The sequence below is a fragment of the Notamacropus eugenii genome, chromosome 1, assembly GCF_028372415.1.
Source record: "Notamacropus eugenii isolate mMacEug1 chromosome 1, mMacEug1.pri_v2, whole genome shotgun sequence".
In the NCBI taxonomy this organism is placed as follows: domain Eukaryota; kingdom Metazoa; phylum Chordata; class Mammalia; order Diprotodontia; family Macropodidae; genus Notamacropus; species Notamacropus eugenii.
In genome coordinates, this window is record NC_092872.1 from 750312396 (window position 1) to 750329331 (window position 16936).

A 16936-nucleotide genomic window follows, 5' to 3' on the forward strand; every position below is an offset into this window, starting at 1 on the left:
CCGGGATGGCCAGTGTCTCCTTGGGCTTGGCACAACTCCCTGAAAGCTTCTTCCCTGCCCTCTGCTTTCCCTGAATCTGCTGCCATTTCTCCATTGTGATGATGCTGGCATCCTCAAGGACCTGGAGGCCTTTGGGCTGGTCCACCTCCCTCAAGGGAGAAAGGAGAGTGGGAAGATGCAAGGCTGCCAGTGCGGTTTCCAAGTCCTCTGCTGGGCCTTCCAAAGATTCTTGGATGTTGGGAGTTGGCTGTTGGGGTCAGACAGAGCCAGTCACCTCGTCAGTCTTCTTTCGCGGGGAATGAATCAGTTGACCTGACTCCAGCATGTTCGTGCCGGGGAACCTACTGGGCACTTTACAGGCCTCTTGGCTCAGGTCACGAGTCTTCTTCTGGAGCATGGTTTCTGGGATGGCCAGTGTCTCACCTGCCTCCTCGGGACTCCCTGAAAGTTTCTTCCCTGCACTCGGCTGTCCCTTCATCTGCAGCACTTTGCCCATTTGCACATCGCTGGCCTCCTCGGCGGCCACAACCCCTTTCGTCTGCTTCATGTCCCCTGTGGGATAAAGGACATGGCTTCGGTGGAAGTCTTCTCCCAATTGGTTCATGTTGGTGAGATGGGGTAGGAGTCCCATCCCATTCTCTTCCTCTCCTAGCCTTAGGACATTCTTTGACGGATGGCATTCCCTTGCACTGGTGCCTTCCTCAGATCATCAGGGCAGAGAGGGATCATGCAGCCCCGGAGCTGGTTCATGGTGGGGATTTCCAGCAGAAGGAGTGGGGGACGCTGGAGGTCCAAGTCCTTCAGGCTCTGGGAGGACTTGGCCTTCATCTCCTCTCCTTTCCATTTCTCCTTCTCAAGACATGCCACAGTCTTCTTCCTGTGCTCCGTCTTTGCGCCAGGAGGCAGGGAAGCTTGCTTGCCCACGTTCAGGGATAGGGTAACCAGTGAGCTGACCCCAACCATCTCCACTGGTGGAGGGCCCTCAGGAATCTGCAGCTTGCTTCCATTGCCACCCCAGGACTTGGATAACTCTAGGGTTCATGACGAAAAGAATGATGGCAGCTGCCCTATGGGCATCTTCATCACTGCAAGGGTATCAAAAAGCAAATCAGTAGTTCCGCAGAAGAAACGCCTGACCCTCTCTCCAATGCCAGATGGACTACTGACCTCTACCTCGCCCCCATCTTGCTTTATAGGGAAACAGGAGGCCAAAGGGTGGAGCCAAGGTGGTCATCATTTCCGGCCAAAGACCTCTAACCACCTCCCTTCCTCCCCCACACCCCGGCAGGCCTTGGATTTACAAAGTCTTAACAGTTGACCTTTGGTCATGGTCTCGGCCTTGGGGGTGGGGGGGAGGTAGAGATTACTTTTCAGCATCTCCTTACCCCTGGTGAACCCAAACAGAAAAAAAGAAAAAGAAAGAAAGAAAACAGCAAAGAGGAAAAGAGAGACTCGTTCATTTCTTATACTCCACTTTCTTTCAATTGGGCGTGTTTCTTCTTTTTCCTCCCTCGTTGGAATGTCCAGAAGTCAAAACAGGACTGGCATCCACTAGGTCTTCTAGCCAGACAAAGTCAAAATGTGGAGCAGCAGATCCTATCCTGCCTCGGCTAGGCTACAATTCTCCCACCAGGAAATGCCCAATCCTGTCCAGATTTGGCATCCTCCTCTACTGAGACAAACGCTACAGAGAAACAAAGTACCTTCCATGAGAGCTCTCCCAAATCGGGCTCCTTCCTCCCCCGTAGCCACAGATGACCAGACTTCTCTTGTAATGAACCCAAAAAGATGGCAGTCGGAGATATGGGTGGAGAGGTGATGTGTGTAAAGTGTACAGCAATATTGCTTTGATGTAGGCAGCGGAGCCCTATCTGTGGATCGTTATTTCTCTGCTTTTATTTTCTCTGTATTTTCTCTGAAGTTCAAGGTGCTGACTTTTCCCCTAACTCCTGAACTAGTGAATGTAATTTTAAAAGATTGTTGACCCTTTAACCAGCTATCTTCCCTAGGAAAGCATATCTAAGAACTTGTGCTTCCAGCCGTCCTTGGTATGCCAGTGTGGTTGTTGCTACATACGGCATAGTCAGCAGGGTCTGCAAACTGAAAGGCAAGTGTGGGCCAAGATGGCAGAATAAAAGCAGGGACTTGCCACAGCTCTCTCCCCAAAACCTAGTCAAATATCTGGAAAAAATTACTAAACAAATTCCAGAGCTGCAGAGCCCATAGAATGACAGAGTAAAGCAAATCTCCCACCCAAGACAACCTGGAAGGTAGCCGGGAAGCATCTATCATGCCAGACTAGGAGCAGAGCACAATCCAGCATGGGCCATCTCAGCACAGATGAGACCTGAGCATGTGGGACTGAACCACTTGCATTTGTGGAGATTTCCAGACTTCACAACCCAAAAACACTGAGGACAAATGGATGGGTCAGTGGGGAAAAACCCATGGGACCTGTGTGAGAGAGTAACCTAGTCTGGCCAGCCCCAGGATGGAGTAGAGGGCATAGGAACCCAAAACAGCAACAGGGGCAGCTGTAGCAGTTGATTCTGGAGCTCTACACCCCTCCACCTCCACTGAAAGCAGAGAACTACCTTGCATATGCTCAAAAGTCAAATAAATGGCTGGGGAAATAAGCAAAAAAAAAAATGGGAAAAAAATAGGCTATAAAATCTTATTTTAGTAACAAGGAAGACCAAAATATACAAACAGAAGCAGACAACAAAGCCAAAGCTCCTACATCCAAAGCCTTAAAGAAATGGTCTCAACCACAGAAGATCTCAAAAAGAATTTTTAAAATCAAGGAAGAGAAGTAGAGGAAAAAATGGGAAGAGAAATGAGAACAGTGCAAGAAAATCATGAAAAACGAGTCAACTGCTTGCTAAAGGGGACCCAAAAAATGCTGAAGAAAATGACAGCTTAAAAACTAGACTCACCTAAATGGCAAATGACCTCCATAAAGTCAATGAGGAGAAGAATGCTTTAAAAAGCAAAGTTGAGCAGATGGAAAAAGAGGTTGAAAAGCTCACTGAAGAAAATAATGCCTTAAAGATTAGAAAGGAGAACATGGAAGCTAATAACTTTATGAAAAAATCAAGAAATTATTTTAAAAAGCCAAAGTAATGAAAAATAGCAGACAATGTGAAATATCTCATTGGAAAAACCATCCAGGAGAGACAATTTAGAAATTATTAGACTATCTGAAACCCATGATCAAAAAAAGAGCCTAGACATCATCTTTCAAGAAATTATGAAGGAAAACAGCCCTGATATTCTAGAAACAAAGAGTAAAATAGATAACGAAAGAATCCACTGATCATCTCCTGAAAGAGATCCCAAAAAGATAACTCCCAGGAATACTGCAGCCAAATTCCAGAGTTCCCAGGTCAAGGAGACAATATTGCACACAGCCCAAAAGAAACAGAGTATTGTGGAAACACAATCAGGATAGCACAAGATCTAGAAGCTTCTACATTAAGGTATCAGAAGGCTTGGAATATAATATTCCAGAGGTCCAAGGAGCTAGGATTAAAACCAAGAATCACCTACCCAGAAAAAGTGAATATGATACTTCAGGAGAGAAAATGTTTATTCAATGAAATAGAGGACTTTTAAGCATTCTTGATAAAAAGACCAGAGCTGAATAGAAAATTTGACTTTCAAACACAAGAATCAAGAGAATCATGAAAAAGTAAACAAGAAAGAGATCATAAGGGACTTACTACAGTTGAACTGTTTACATTCCTACATGGAAAGATAATATTTGTAACTCTTGAGACTTTTCTTGGTATGAAGGGAGTTGGAGAGATTATATATATAGACAGAGGACAAATGTTGAGTTGAATATGAAGGGAAGATATCTAAAAAATAAAATTTATGGGTGAGAGGATATATTGGGAGAAGGAGAAAGGAGAAATAGAATGGGGTAAATTATCTTTCACATAGAAGATATTTTTTCTTGAAAAAACTTTTTCAATGGAGGGGAAGAAGGAAGAGGTGAGAGGGAAAGAGTGAACCTTACTCTTATAGGATTTGGTTTAAGGAGGGAATAATATGCACACTCAATTTAGTGTGAAAGTCTATCTTACACTACAGGAAATTAGGGAGGAAAGAGATAAGTAGGGATGAGAGAAGGGAAGGCAAATGGGGGGGGGTTATTAGAAGTAACACTTTTGAGGAGGGACATGATCAAAAAAGAGAAAAGAATAAATAGGAGGCAGGATAGGATGGAGAGAAGAATAGTCTCTTACAACATGATTGTTATGGAAGTGTTTTGTGTGACTGCATTATACAACCTGTATCAAACTGCTTGTCTTCTCAATGGGAATGGGAGAGGAGAGAGGAAGGGAGAGAAGCTGGAACTCAGGGTTTTAGAAATGAATGTTGGTAATTGTTTTTATATGCAACTCTGAAATAAGACATACAGGCAGTGGGTTACATAAATTTATCTTGCCCTACAAGAAAATAGAGGGGAAGGGGACAAGAGAAGGAAGGGGTGTGATAGAAGGGAAGGCAAATTGGATAAAGGGATAATCAGAATGCATGCTATCTTGGGGTGGGCAGAGGGGAGAGATAGGGAGAAAATTTGTAATTAAAAATCTTTTGCAAGTAAATGTTGAAAATTGAAAATTAATTAATCAATAAAAAATAAAATACAAGAAATAAAAAAAGGAAAGTATGGGCTTTTGTGAACTAGGATAATTGTATGTTGTTTCCAAGTAGTGGTGGCTATGGTTCAGTGAATTCCCAGGAGCATCAGCAGCCTGAAGGGAAACAGGCAAGTAGAAGTGACTGGAGCTGTTTCCTGGGTGCCCAGAGCAGAGCCCCTGGGAGATAACATCTCCTTCCCTCTCCCTTCCCAATTAGCACGCTGAGGGGAGAGGTCAGAGCAGTAGCTGTGGCAGTAAAACAAGCTTGCGGGAGATGGGAATGGTCAAATCCAGGGCTCAGTTGGAGTAGCCCTGCTCTGGACTGTGCTGGAGGGGTAAAAAGCACTGAGAGTGTATTGTATTCAGAGCCCAGGCAGGAGCAGCAAGAGCTTGGAATGGAGCCATGGTGAGCTGCCTGCATGGGAAAGCTGAAGAGGTGAGAGCAAAAACAGAGAGTTGCCTGCATCCTAACTCAGGTAGAAGCCAGGAGCAGATGGTTCCTGTGGGAGGAGGAAGAACCTCCAAACTTGGAATTCAGCCCCAGGGCAAGATAAAAACTTTGCATCAGGGTGCAATAATGCCTGCTGGTGTTTTTTAGATAGATACTACTTGTTAATTTTTGGAAAACTCCATGGATTCCTATTTTCTCTGGTGTTTTTAATAGGTGCAGTATTTTGTCAAAAAGCTTTTTCTGCACCTATTGAGATAATCATATGATTTCTTTTAGTTTTGTTACTGATACGGTTAATTTTACTGATAGTTTTCCCAATATTGAACCAATCTGCATTCCTAGTATAAATCCCATTTTGTCGCAGTGTATTTTCCTGGTGATAAATTGCTGAAATCTATTTACCAATATTTTATTTTAAATTTTTGCATCAATATTCATTAGGAAAATTTGTCTCTAATTTTTTTTCTCTGTTTTGACTCTTCCCAGTTTAGGTATGAGCACCATATTTGTGCCATAAAAAGAATTTCATAGGACTTCTTCATTGCCTAGTTTTCCAAATATTTTGTATAGTATTGGAATTAATTCTTCTTTAAATGTTTGGTAGAACTCTCTGACCCTAGAGATGTTTTTCTTTGAGTGTTAATTGAAGGTTTGTTCAATTTTTTTTTTCTAAAATTGGCTTATTTAAGTATTTTATTTCCTCTTCTGTTAATATGAGTACTTTATATTTCTATAAATATTTATCCATTTCACTTCAATTGTCAGATTTATTGCCATACTGTTGGGCAAAATGCCTCCTATTTATTACTTTAATTTCTTCTTCTTTGATGGTGAATTGAACTTTTTCATTTGTGATGCTGGTGATTTGGTTTTATTCTTTCTTTTTTTAATCAAATTAACCAAAGTTTTATCCATTTTATTGGTTGTGGTCATAAAATCATCTCTTAGTTTTTATTAGTTCAATAGCTTTCTTACTTTCAATTTTATTAATCTCGCCTTTCATTTTTCAGAATTTCTAATTTGGTATTTAATTGGGAATTTTTCATTTGTTTTTTTCTAGCATCTTTAGTGGCATGCCCAATTCATTAGTCTCCTCTTTCCCTATTTTATTCATACATGAATTTAAAGATATAAAATTTAGACTAAGAACTGCTTTGGCTGCATCCCACAAGTTTTGGTATGTTGTCTCATTATTGTCATCCTCACTGATGAAATTGTTGATTGTTTCTATGATTTATTGTTTGACTCATTCATTCTTTAGGACTGGATTATTTAGTTTCCAATTAATTTTTGGCCTATCTTTCCATGGCCTTTTATTACACATAATTTTATAGCATCACAATCTAAAAAAGAATGAATTTAAAGTGTCTGCCTTTCTGCATTTGATTGTGAAGTTTTTATGCCTTAAAACTTGGTCAATTTTATAATTGTGTGTTATGTACCACTGAGGAAAATATATAACCCCTTTCCATCTTCTTCGTAGACCTATCATATCTAACTTTTTAAAAATTCTATTCACTTACTTGACTTCTCTTTAATTTTGTGGTTAGATTGTTCTAGTTCTGGGGGGAGGAGCCAAGATGGTGGAGTAGAAAGATACACATATGCTAGCTCCAAACCCACAACCCATAAAATACCTGTAAAGAAGAACTCCCAACAAATTCTGGAGCAGCAGAAGCCACAGAACAATGGAGCACAGGAGATTTCTGTTCCAGAGAGACCTGAAAAACTGACATAGGGGGTCCCTCGCACACCAGACCAGAGCAGAACCCAGCCCTGCCTTGGCCACATGGCACTGAGGGGAGCAGAACTGAACAGGCTTCAAGAAAGGCATCTCCAGCAGCAGCACAGGTCCCTCCACCCACAGGCGCCAAAGGTGAGACAGTCTCTTTGGTTGGCGAGAGGGGAGTGGGGTGTCCCCATAACTCAGGCCCCCTTGGGAGGCAACAGTGGAGGCAGCAGCTGATTGGGGCTCCCAAAGCAGGCAGGAGCTTAGATCCATTGTTGAAGGTCTCCTGGTAAACCCCCTGAGGGAACTGAGCCCCAGTGGCAGCCCAGTCCACACCTGAGCACCTGAACTTAATCTCACACTGAATAGCAGCCCTGCCCCTGCCCAAGGCCCTGAGGCTGGGAAGCAGCATTTGAATCTCAGACACCAAGTGCTGGCTAGGTAGAACTGGAGGAGAGGTGGGTATGGAGAGGACACTCAGAAGCCAAGTCACTGGCTGGGAAAATGCCCAGAAAAGGGGGAAAAAAAATAAGACCACAGAAGGTTACTTTCTTGGTGAACAGATAATTCCTCCCATCCCTTCAGAGGAGGAAGAACAATGCTTACCATCAGGGAAAGACATATAAATCAAGGCTTCTGTATCCCAAACATCCAGAATAAATATTCAGTGGGCTCAGACCATGGAAGAGCTCAAAAATGATTTTGAAAATCAAGTTAGAGAGGTGGAGGAAAAATTGGGAAGAGAAATGAGAGAGATGCAAGAAAAGCATGAAAAGCAGGTCAATGCCTTGCTAAATGAAACCCAAAAAAATGCTGAAGAAAATAACACCTTGAAAAATAGGCTAACTCAATTGGCAAAAGAGGTTCAAAAAGCCAATGAGGAGAAGAACGCTTTCAAAAGTAGAATTAGCCAAACAGAAAAGGAGCTTCAAAAGCTCACTGAAGAAAATAGTTCTTTCAAAATTAGAATGGAACAGATGGAGGCTAATGACTTTATGAGAAACCAAGAAATCACAAAACAAAACCAAAAGAATGGAAAAATGGAAGATAATGTGAAATATCTCATTGGAAAAACAACTGACCTGGAAAATAGATCCAGGAGAGACAATTTAAAAATTATGGGACTACCTGAAAGCCATGATCAAAAAAAGAGCCTAGACATCATCTTTCATGAAATTATCAAGGAAAACTGCCCTGAGATTCTAGAACCAGAGGGGAAAATAAGTATTCAAGGAATCCACCGATCACCTCCTGAAAGAGATCCAAAAAGAGAAACTCCTAGGAACATTGTGGCCAAACTCCAGAGTTCCCTGGTCAAGGAAAAAATATTGCAAGCAGCTAGAAAGAAACAATTCAAGTATTGTGGAAATACAATCAGGATAACACAAGATCTAGCAGCTTCTACATTAAGGAATCAAAGGGCATGGAATATGATATTCCAGAAGTCAAAGGAACTAGGACTAAAACCAAGAATCACCTACCCAGCAAAACTGAGTATAATACTTCAGAGGAAAAAATGGTCTTTCAATGAAAAAGAGGACTTTCAAGCATTCTTGATGAAAAGACCAGAGCTGAAAAGAAAATTTGACTTTCAAACACAAGAATGAAGAGAAACATGAAAAGGTAAACAGCAAAGAGAAGTCATAAGGGACTTACTAAAGTTGAACTGTTTACATTCCTACATGGAAAGACAATATTTGTAACTCTTGAAACTTTTCAGTATCTGGGTAGTGGGTGGGATTACACACACACACACACACACACACACACACACACAGCACAGAGTGAATTGAATAGGATGGGATCATATCTTTAAAAATTGAAATTAAGCTGTGAGAGAGAAATATATTGGGAGGAGAAAGGGAGAAATGGAATGGGGCAAATTATCTCTCATAAAAGAGGCAAGCAAAAGACTTTTTAGTGGAGGGAAAAAGAGGGGAGGTGAGAGAAAAACATGAAGTTTACTCTCATCACATTCAACTAAGGGAAGGAATAAAATGCATACTCATTTTGGTATGAAAACCTATCTTACAATACAGGGAAGTGGGGGAGAAGGGGATAAGCAGGGTGAGGGGAATGATGTAGGGGAGGGCAATGGGAGGAGGGAGCAATTTGAAATCAACACTCTTGAGGAGGGACAGGATTAAAAGAGAGAATAGAAGCAATGAGGGGCAGGATAGGATGGAGGGAAATATAGTTAGTCTTACACAACACGACTATTATGGAAGTCATTTGAAAAACTACACAGATATGGCCTATATTGAATTGCTTGCCTTCCAAAGGGAAGGGGTGGGGAGGGAGGGAGGTAAAGAAGTTGGAACTCAGTGTTTTAGGAACAACTGTCGAGTACTGTTCTTGCCACTAGGAAATAAGAAATACAGGTAATGGGGTATAGAAAGTTATCTGGCCCTACAAGACAAAAGAGAAATGGGGACAAGGGAAAGGAGGGATGATAGAAGAGAGGGCAGATTGGTGATAGGGGCAATCAGAATGCTTGGTGTTTTGGGGTGGTGGGAGGGGACAAATGGGGAGAAAATTTGGAACCCAAAATTTTGTGAAAATGAATGTGAAAAGTTAATAAATTTGAAAGCAAAAAAATTTTAAAAATTTAAAAAAGATTGTTCTAGTTCTGAGAGTGGAGGCTGAGGTCCCCCATTTCCTGTAACTCTTTTAGCTTGTCCTCTAGGAATTTGTATACTGTATCATTTGGTACATATATGTTTATTATTGATATTACTTCATTGTTTATGGTATCTTTTAGCAAGATATACTTTCCTTTCTTATCCCTTTAATTAAAGTTTCCTTTTCCTTTGCTTTCCCAAGATCAGAGCTTCTACCTCTGTTTTTTTTTTTACTTCAGCTTAAGCATAGTATTTTCTGTTCCAGCCTTTTACTTTTACTCTGTGTGTATCTCTCTGTTTCAATTGTGTTTCTTTTATATAAAATATTATGTTATTCTTTTTTTCTTTTCAAAGTAAAGGAAGTTTTAACAAGATGTGGTTATAAAGTCCAAACTATATACTTTTTTTTCCTTTTCTCTGGGATTACTTCTAAACAAGCTGCTTTCTTTCATTGAACTAAAACAGTAAGGATACCAAACTTCAGGAAAAACTAAGTGCCATTTACCTTTAAAACTTTTATAGAATTTATTTCTTTTTTTCTTAAAACAAATTATATGGAGTAGTACCCCAAAATTCACTAAGATATTTCAGAAGGTAGCGAGTTCCTGGAATTACCCAAAGTCCCAGGAGTTCTCCTGTGCAATCTCAAAATAATTTATCTCCAAACTGCTTTATCTCCAAACCCCCAAAATCTACTAAGATGTTTTTAGTGGTTCTACAAACTGATTATTTGACTTTATTTCAGTAATCACAAAGTGGTCAAGGATGACATGACAGAAAATAGTGTTTGGTAGAGAATTTTTTCCAATGACGTAATCCTCCATGGAAAGTCTAAGGTGAGAGTTAGCTCTGCTTGCTGGGACACTTGCTTCAAGTATAAAACTTTATTAATCCTCTCCAGCATCCTGAACTCTTTGGTTGCTGCATTTTTAGTAGTTTTTCTGTCTGTTTGCATGTTTCCTTTTAGAGCTCCTTCAAAGTAACAGAATCTACAAACAACACAAATGTGATGCCAGACAAAAATTTTCCTATATTTTAGAAAATCACAAAAAAGACAAAATAGTAAGACAGATACATAGACACTCTACGAAGAATAAACCCCTCTTGGGTGAGTTGGGCAGAAACCACAACCTAAAGTCGCCCAGCAAAACCAAAAGTTCATCTGATCCAGAATAAGATTCTTCAATTAAGCAGCCAAGAGGGGAGAGAAAATGCAGAGGCTTGCTTAACCTCTCTCTGAAACCTCTCCAAAAAAACTTTAATGATGCCTCAAAACAAATTCTGGAGTGGCAAAAACCAAAGAAGGACAGAGTGAAACAGATTTCCAGCCAAAGACAATTAAGAATGTCAACAGAAAAGGTTGCTTGCACTGAGTTGAGAGTGGAGTGCACTGCCAGCATAGGCCATGTTCCGGCAAACCAGCAGTAGACCTTGGAGATTCCTTAGGGAATCAGTGGCAGCAGTGGTGGTTTCTAGACCTCTCAGTCCATAGATGGTAATGGAGTCAGACAACTGAGCAGAAGGAGATTACAGAGATCCCTTCACTGGAACCAAGGTAGGATTCTCTTTCATTATTCATATCTGGATCTCAGACATAGTCTGGGTCTCAGTCCCAGGATGAGGAGGAACACTAGCACATCACAGCTGGCAGTTACAGGGGAGCTGAAACCCTGATAACAGTTCCAGGGCAGAAGAGTGCTTATGGTCACTCATAGACCAGAAGACAGGCCAAGACGGTGGTGAACAAGCCTCTCCCTAGATAATACCACCTTGAAATAACAGAAAACTTTTAGGTCTCCAGAATTATCTCTGAAACAGCTGCACAAAAGAAACACTTGAAGCTTGGGAGAGTGTCCCCTCCACTCCAAAAACAGAGCCCTATTTTAGCACAGAGTTAAAAGGCTTGAAATAAGCTACAAAAAATAAGCAGACCACAGAAAAATATCTTGATCATAGAAAGTTACCATGATGGCAGAAAAGATCAAAACACAGACTCAGAAGAAAACAAAGTCAAAACAGCTATATCCAAAGCCTCAAAGAAAAATATAAATTGGCCTCAGGCCATGAAAGATCTCAAAAAAGATTTTAAAAATCAAGTAAGAGAGTTAGAGGAAGAATTGGGAAGAGAAATGAGAGAGATGCAAGAAAATCATGAAAAAAAGAGGCACAAAAATGTTGAAGAAAATAACACCTTTAAAAAAAGATTAGGGAAAAAAAAGGTATATAAAAAATCCAATAAAGACAAGAATGTCTTCAAAAAGCATAACTGGCCGAATGGAAAAAGTCATACAAAAATTCACTGAGGAGAGCTCCCTAAAAAGCAGAATTGACCAAATGGGAAAGAGGGTGCAAAAGCACACTGAAGAAAATAATTTCTTAAAAATTAAAATTGGGCAAGTGGAAGCTAATCACTTTGTGAAATACCAAGAAACAATAAAACAAAATCAAAAGAATGGAAAATAAAGGAAAAGGTGAAATATCTCAATGGAAAAACCAATAATTTGGAAAATAGGTCCAGAAGATATAATTTAAGAATTATTGGATTGCCTGAAAGACATGATCAAAAGAAGAGTAAAGAATCATCTTTCAAGAAAGTATCAAGGAAAACTGCCCTAATATTCTAGAATCAAAGAGTAAACTAGAAATTTAAAAAAAAAAAACATCAATCATCTCCTGAGAAAAAGATCCCAAAATGAAAACTCCCAGGACTATCATATCCAGGGTCAAGGAGAAAATATTGCAAGGAGCCAAAAAGAAACAATTCAAATATCTTGGAGCCATAGTCAGGACAACATAAGATTCAGCATTTTCTACATTAAAGAATCATAGAACCTGAAATATGACATTCCAGAGGGCATAAGAGTTGTGGTTACAACCATGAATCACCTAAACTGAGTATAATCCTTCAGGGGAGAAAATGGATGTTGAATGAAATAGAGGACTTTCTAGCATTCCTGATGAAAAGACCAGACCTGGACAGAAAATTATATTTTCAAATACAAGACTTAAGAGAAGCATAAAAAGGTAAACAAGAAAGGGAAATCATAAGGGATTCAATAAGGTTAAACTATTTACATGCGAAAATGATACTTGTAACTCCTAAAAATTCTCTCATTATTAGGGCAGCTAGAAAGAGTATATATAGACAGAGGCCATGGGTGTGAGTTGAATATGAGGGGATAATTATCTAAAAAAATAAAATTAAAGGGTGAGAATAAGAAGTACACTGGGAGAATGGGAAAGGGAGAGGTAGAATAGGATAAATTATCTGATATGAAAGAGCTTTTACAGTGGAGAGAAAGATGGGGTCAGTGAGAGGAACAAGTTAACATTACTCTCATCAGAATTTACTCAAAGAGTGAATGATATACACACTCAGTTGGGGGTAGAAATCTATCTTACCGTATAGGAAAGTAAGAGGGGGAAAGGGATAAGAGAAAGGGGTGATAAAAGAGAGAGCAGATTGGAAGAGGTAAAATTCAGAAGCAAAACATTTTGAGAATGGACAGGGTAAAAGGCAAGTGAGAGGAGGATAAACAGGGAAAATAGGATGGAGGGACATTCAGAATAATCCTAACTGTGAAAAAATTTACAGTAACTTTCTATAATAAAGATCTCAGTTCTCAAATATATAGAGGACTGAGTCAAATTTATAGAAATCAGAACCATTCCTCAATTGAAAAAAGGTCAAAGGATATGAACAGGTTGTTTTCTGACAAAGTAATCAAAGCTGTCTATAATCATTTTAAAATGTTCTAAATAACTATTGATTAGAGAAATTTAAACTAAAACAATTCTGATCTATCACTCCACATCTATCAGATTGGCTAATATGACATAAAAGAAAAATGACAAATTCTGAAAGGGATGTGGGAGAATTGAGACACTAATGTTCTATTGATGAAATGGTATATTGATTCAACCATTCTTTGGAGGAGCTTGGAGCTATGCCCAAAATCAGTTTGGGATGTATAGTTCAGCAAGGTCAGGCATCAAACAGCAGCAAAAGCATTAGGACTGAGGAAGACTTTGGCTCATTGTAGGCTCCTGATTGACTCCTTTCAACAAACAACCTTACTCTGTGTCCAGTGCACCTGTCTGGTAAGGTAATGCATAGGAAACAAACATGTTCATCTCGGGATATTTTCACACTGTCCGAGCTCGATTGACTTCTTCCCTATGGTGATCTCTTGGAGAGCAGACCCTGCAGTTTTGTTTTTTAAGCCCATTCAATAAGAACAACTTTAATAAAGTCTTGGATGGGAGGTAGCAGAGAAACACCCTGGATTCCATTCTCAGCCCTGCTGGAAGACATGACCACATAAATCTAAAATCTCAGACATGGAAGAGACCTCCAAGATTATATGGTGCAATCTATACCTGAGCACAAACCCTGACTTCAGTGTTCTGATACCTGGTAATCCAACCTTTGTTTGAAGATGTTTCCCACCACCCTTCGCCCCTTGCCTTCCCTTTTCATCCTCTTCCAGCCCTAAGCCCAGAACCCATTTGAACTACTTGACTGCTCCCACTGATTAAATGAGATGGAAATCACCAATTCTATTCCTTGCAGTGAGATGGGAGTCCACCCAGAGCCCTTACTTTATTTCCAGCCACTGTGTCTTTGAGATCTTCCAAGTTTTAACCTTTTGTCCTGCCTCTATATCCTCCAGTCCCTCTTCACTGTCATCTGACAGTATATCTAAGAGACCTGGGATTTGCTGTTCACTCCACTGATTCACCCTGAGATGTCCAAGCTATTCTTGTGGTCAAGCATTCTTTGGGGTGTTACTTCCCACAATAAGAGTATCAGCTCCTCAAATAGAGACTATCTCACTATTCTTTCTTTCCCCAGAACTTTTCCCTGTACTTGTCCCTAAGCAGTTAATAGGTTCTCATTCCTTCATTCATTCATCACTTCTTCAAGAAGCCCATCCCACTTTGGACTGATTAAGTTCTTCCTAACATCCTATCCAGATCTGTCTCTGTAACTTCCTCCTCACTGGTTTTAGCCTTGCCCTTTCTGGCCAAGCAGAAAGAGAGCACCTAACTCTTCCATGTGACAGAGAGCCCTTCAAATTTTTTTGAAAAATTCTAAAGTCTTCTCCTAGTTAAACCTTTCCAGCTCCTTCAACCTCTAATCTTCACAGGGCATAAACTCAAAGTCTTTCATCATCCTGGCTCTGTGATCTGGGGCCAAGAAGAATAAGTCTAACCCTCTTCTGCAAGACAGCCACCCATGCGGAAAAGTATTTCCATCAGGGAGCCCAGGATCATCGTTAATGCAAACATCCCTGCAATCATCAGAGGCTTTCACAACTGAGCAATGCTTGTACTCAACACTCGCTTCTTTACAAAAGTGTATATGACCTAGGTGTTCTGGGGAACAGTATATCACAAACCCTTTTTTATGTCCCAGGGCATCTATCTAACATGCCACAGGTCATGGAAAGTAGCCATGAAACAGCAATAGTTTTTGTCCTGACAGAGAGAATGGTAGGATAGATAACTGACCTCTGAGTCAAGATGACCTAGCTTCAAATCCAACCTCAGATATATACTGACTCCATCACCCTGGAGCAACTTCTTTACCTCTCAAAACCCCAGTAAGTTGCAGGGAATGTGTTGGTCTCCATTGGTAGATGGATTGCACTTATGGGGAGCTTTCTGCAATAAGGAAACAGAAGGCCAAGGTAAAAAAAAATCATCCCAGGTGCCCCTCAAGGACTAGAGACCAACATGTTGGTGCCACAAGCAACATATTACCAATGAAGGCTTGCATTTAGGAAGTGTTGAAAGAGGCGTTATCAAAGACACATATGGCCAGCCATTAAGTGGGCCAGCTATGGAGCAAATGTATGAGAAAGCAGAGGGCTAGAGGATGGGATGTGGCTGGACCAAGAAGAGGAAGGAAACAACCCTCCCAATCAGAATTCTTAACCTTTCTCCTACCATTGAGGAAATGATATAGGCTAGCCCTCTCCTCTATAGCTAGATATAGCTAGAATGACTGATATGATCCTTGAGGGCAGCCCCACCCCACCCTCTCACCCCATGACCACGAAGGAACTGCACCATGACCTATGTGCATCTTTATAACTTACTCATGATTGAGAAATATAGTGAATGTTAGATGCTTGCTTGAAGATCCTCAGTGCATTTGAAGAAAACTATCTTTGCTGCCTTGAGGATAAAGCAGGGTTATTCCTGGATGCTATTACCACTTATACCAAACCTATCATTCTGGACAAGCTTAGGGATTTCCTGAATATCCTTCATGAATACCTTTGTTGCTCAGGAACCAGAAAAATAGCTGAGAATGTGGGTGACTGGCAGAGTAGATTGATACAAAAATCCCTCTATTTTTTCTGTATATACCATTGATGGTATACCTGTTATCAATGAACAGAATTAGACTGAAGGCGTATATGGTTCTAGTACTTATCCTTAAGCTCTGGAACCAGTTTAGAAGGGGAAGCATGGTTGGGGGTGGGAGGTGGAGTATTTAGGTGGTTCATGATGTAACCTTAGATCAATGTAGATGGATTGATGATAGACACACCAATCTGAAAGTCTTAAGTAGCAAGAAGGGGTGTTTGCTGTATTTAAACCTTTGCATTAGATTAGGGAATGATAGTACACTTGGAATTGGCAAGAGAACAAGAACATCCATGCATGCTGCTGTGTGGAGCTTTGGGAGTCTCAGGAACATATATGGGATTTAGTAAAACAAATGGTAGTATACTTTGGATAGGGATGGGTTGGAACTTGGCTGTTGGAGTCTCCCTCTTCCCATTCCCACCTTCCTCTACTACCCATACACGTAGACTATCATGGAATGGGCAGTGAGGTTAAGACTGAAAGATGGCATTCTGTTCCACGCTATGTATTTGAACTGTAGGTTTCTAAACCACTACTTGTATCTGATTTGGAGGGCTTCACTGGGACCCACAGCATATTTTTTAAAAACCAACAAAGGCATCTAGAACTCTGAATAGATCCTCTGTAGGGGATTTTCAGAAAAATAGGAACTGTCAAGGATGAGAAGTCGTAGAAGAGTAATGAGTCAACAGAGCTTTCTCAAAGAAATTCCCTGAGAGCAAGAATTATTTCATTTTAGCCTTTGTGTCCCCATTGACTGGCACACACTAAGTGCTTAATGCTTGCTGATCTAAGGAGTATCTACCAATGGAGGGAATACCCACATTGATATAATCATGGATACACCAAAATTTTGATGCCTAATTATCCCAAATCCTTCTCACCTTCTATAAACGCTATCCACCTCTCCTCCCTTTCATAAAATTATAGATTGAGAGCTCTTTGGGATCTTGGCTACCATCAAGTCCAACCCCCTCATTTTACAGATGAAGAAACTGAGGCACAGAGATGTAACATGATTTCTGCATAAGGTCACAAAGTTTTGTAGTTCAGTCATTTTTAGTTATTTACAATTTTGTTGTAAATAACAACTCCTCTTGTGGTT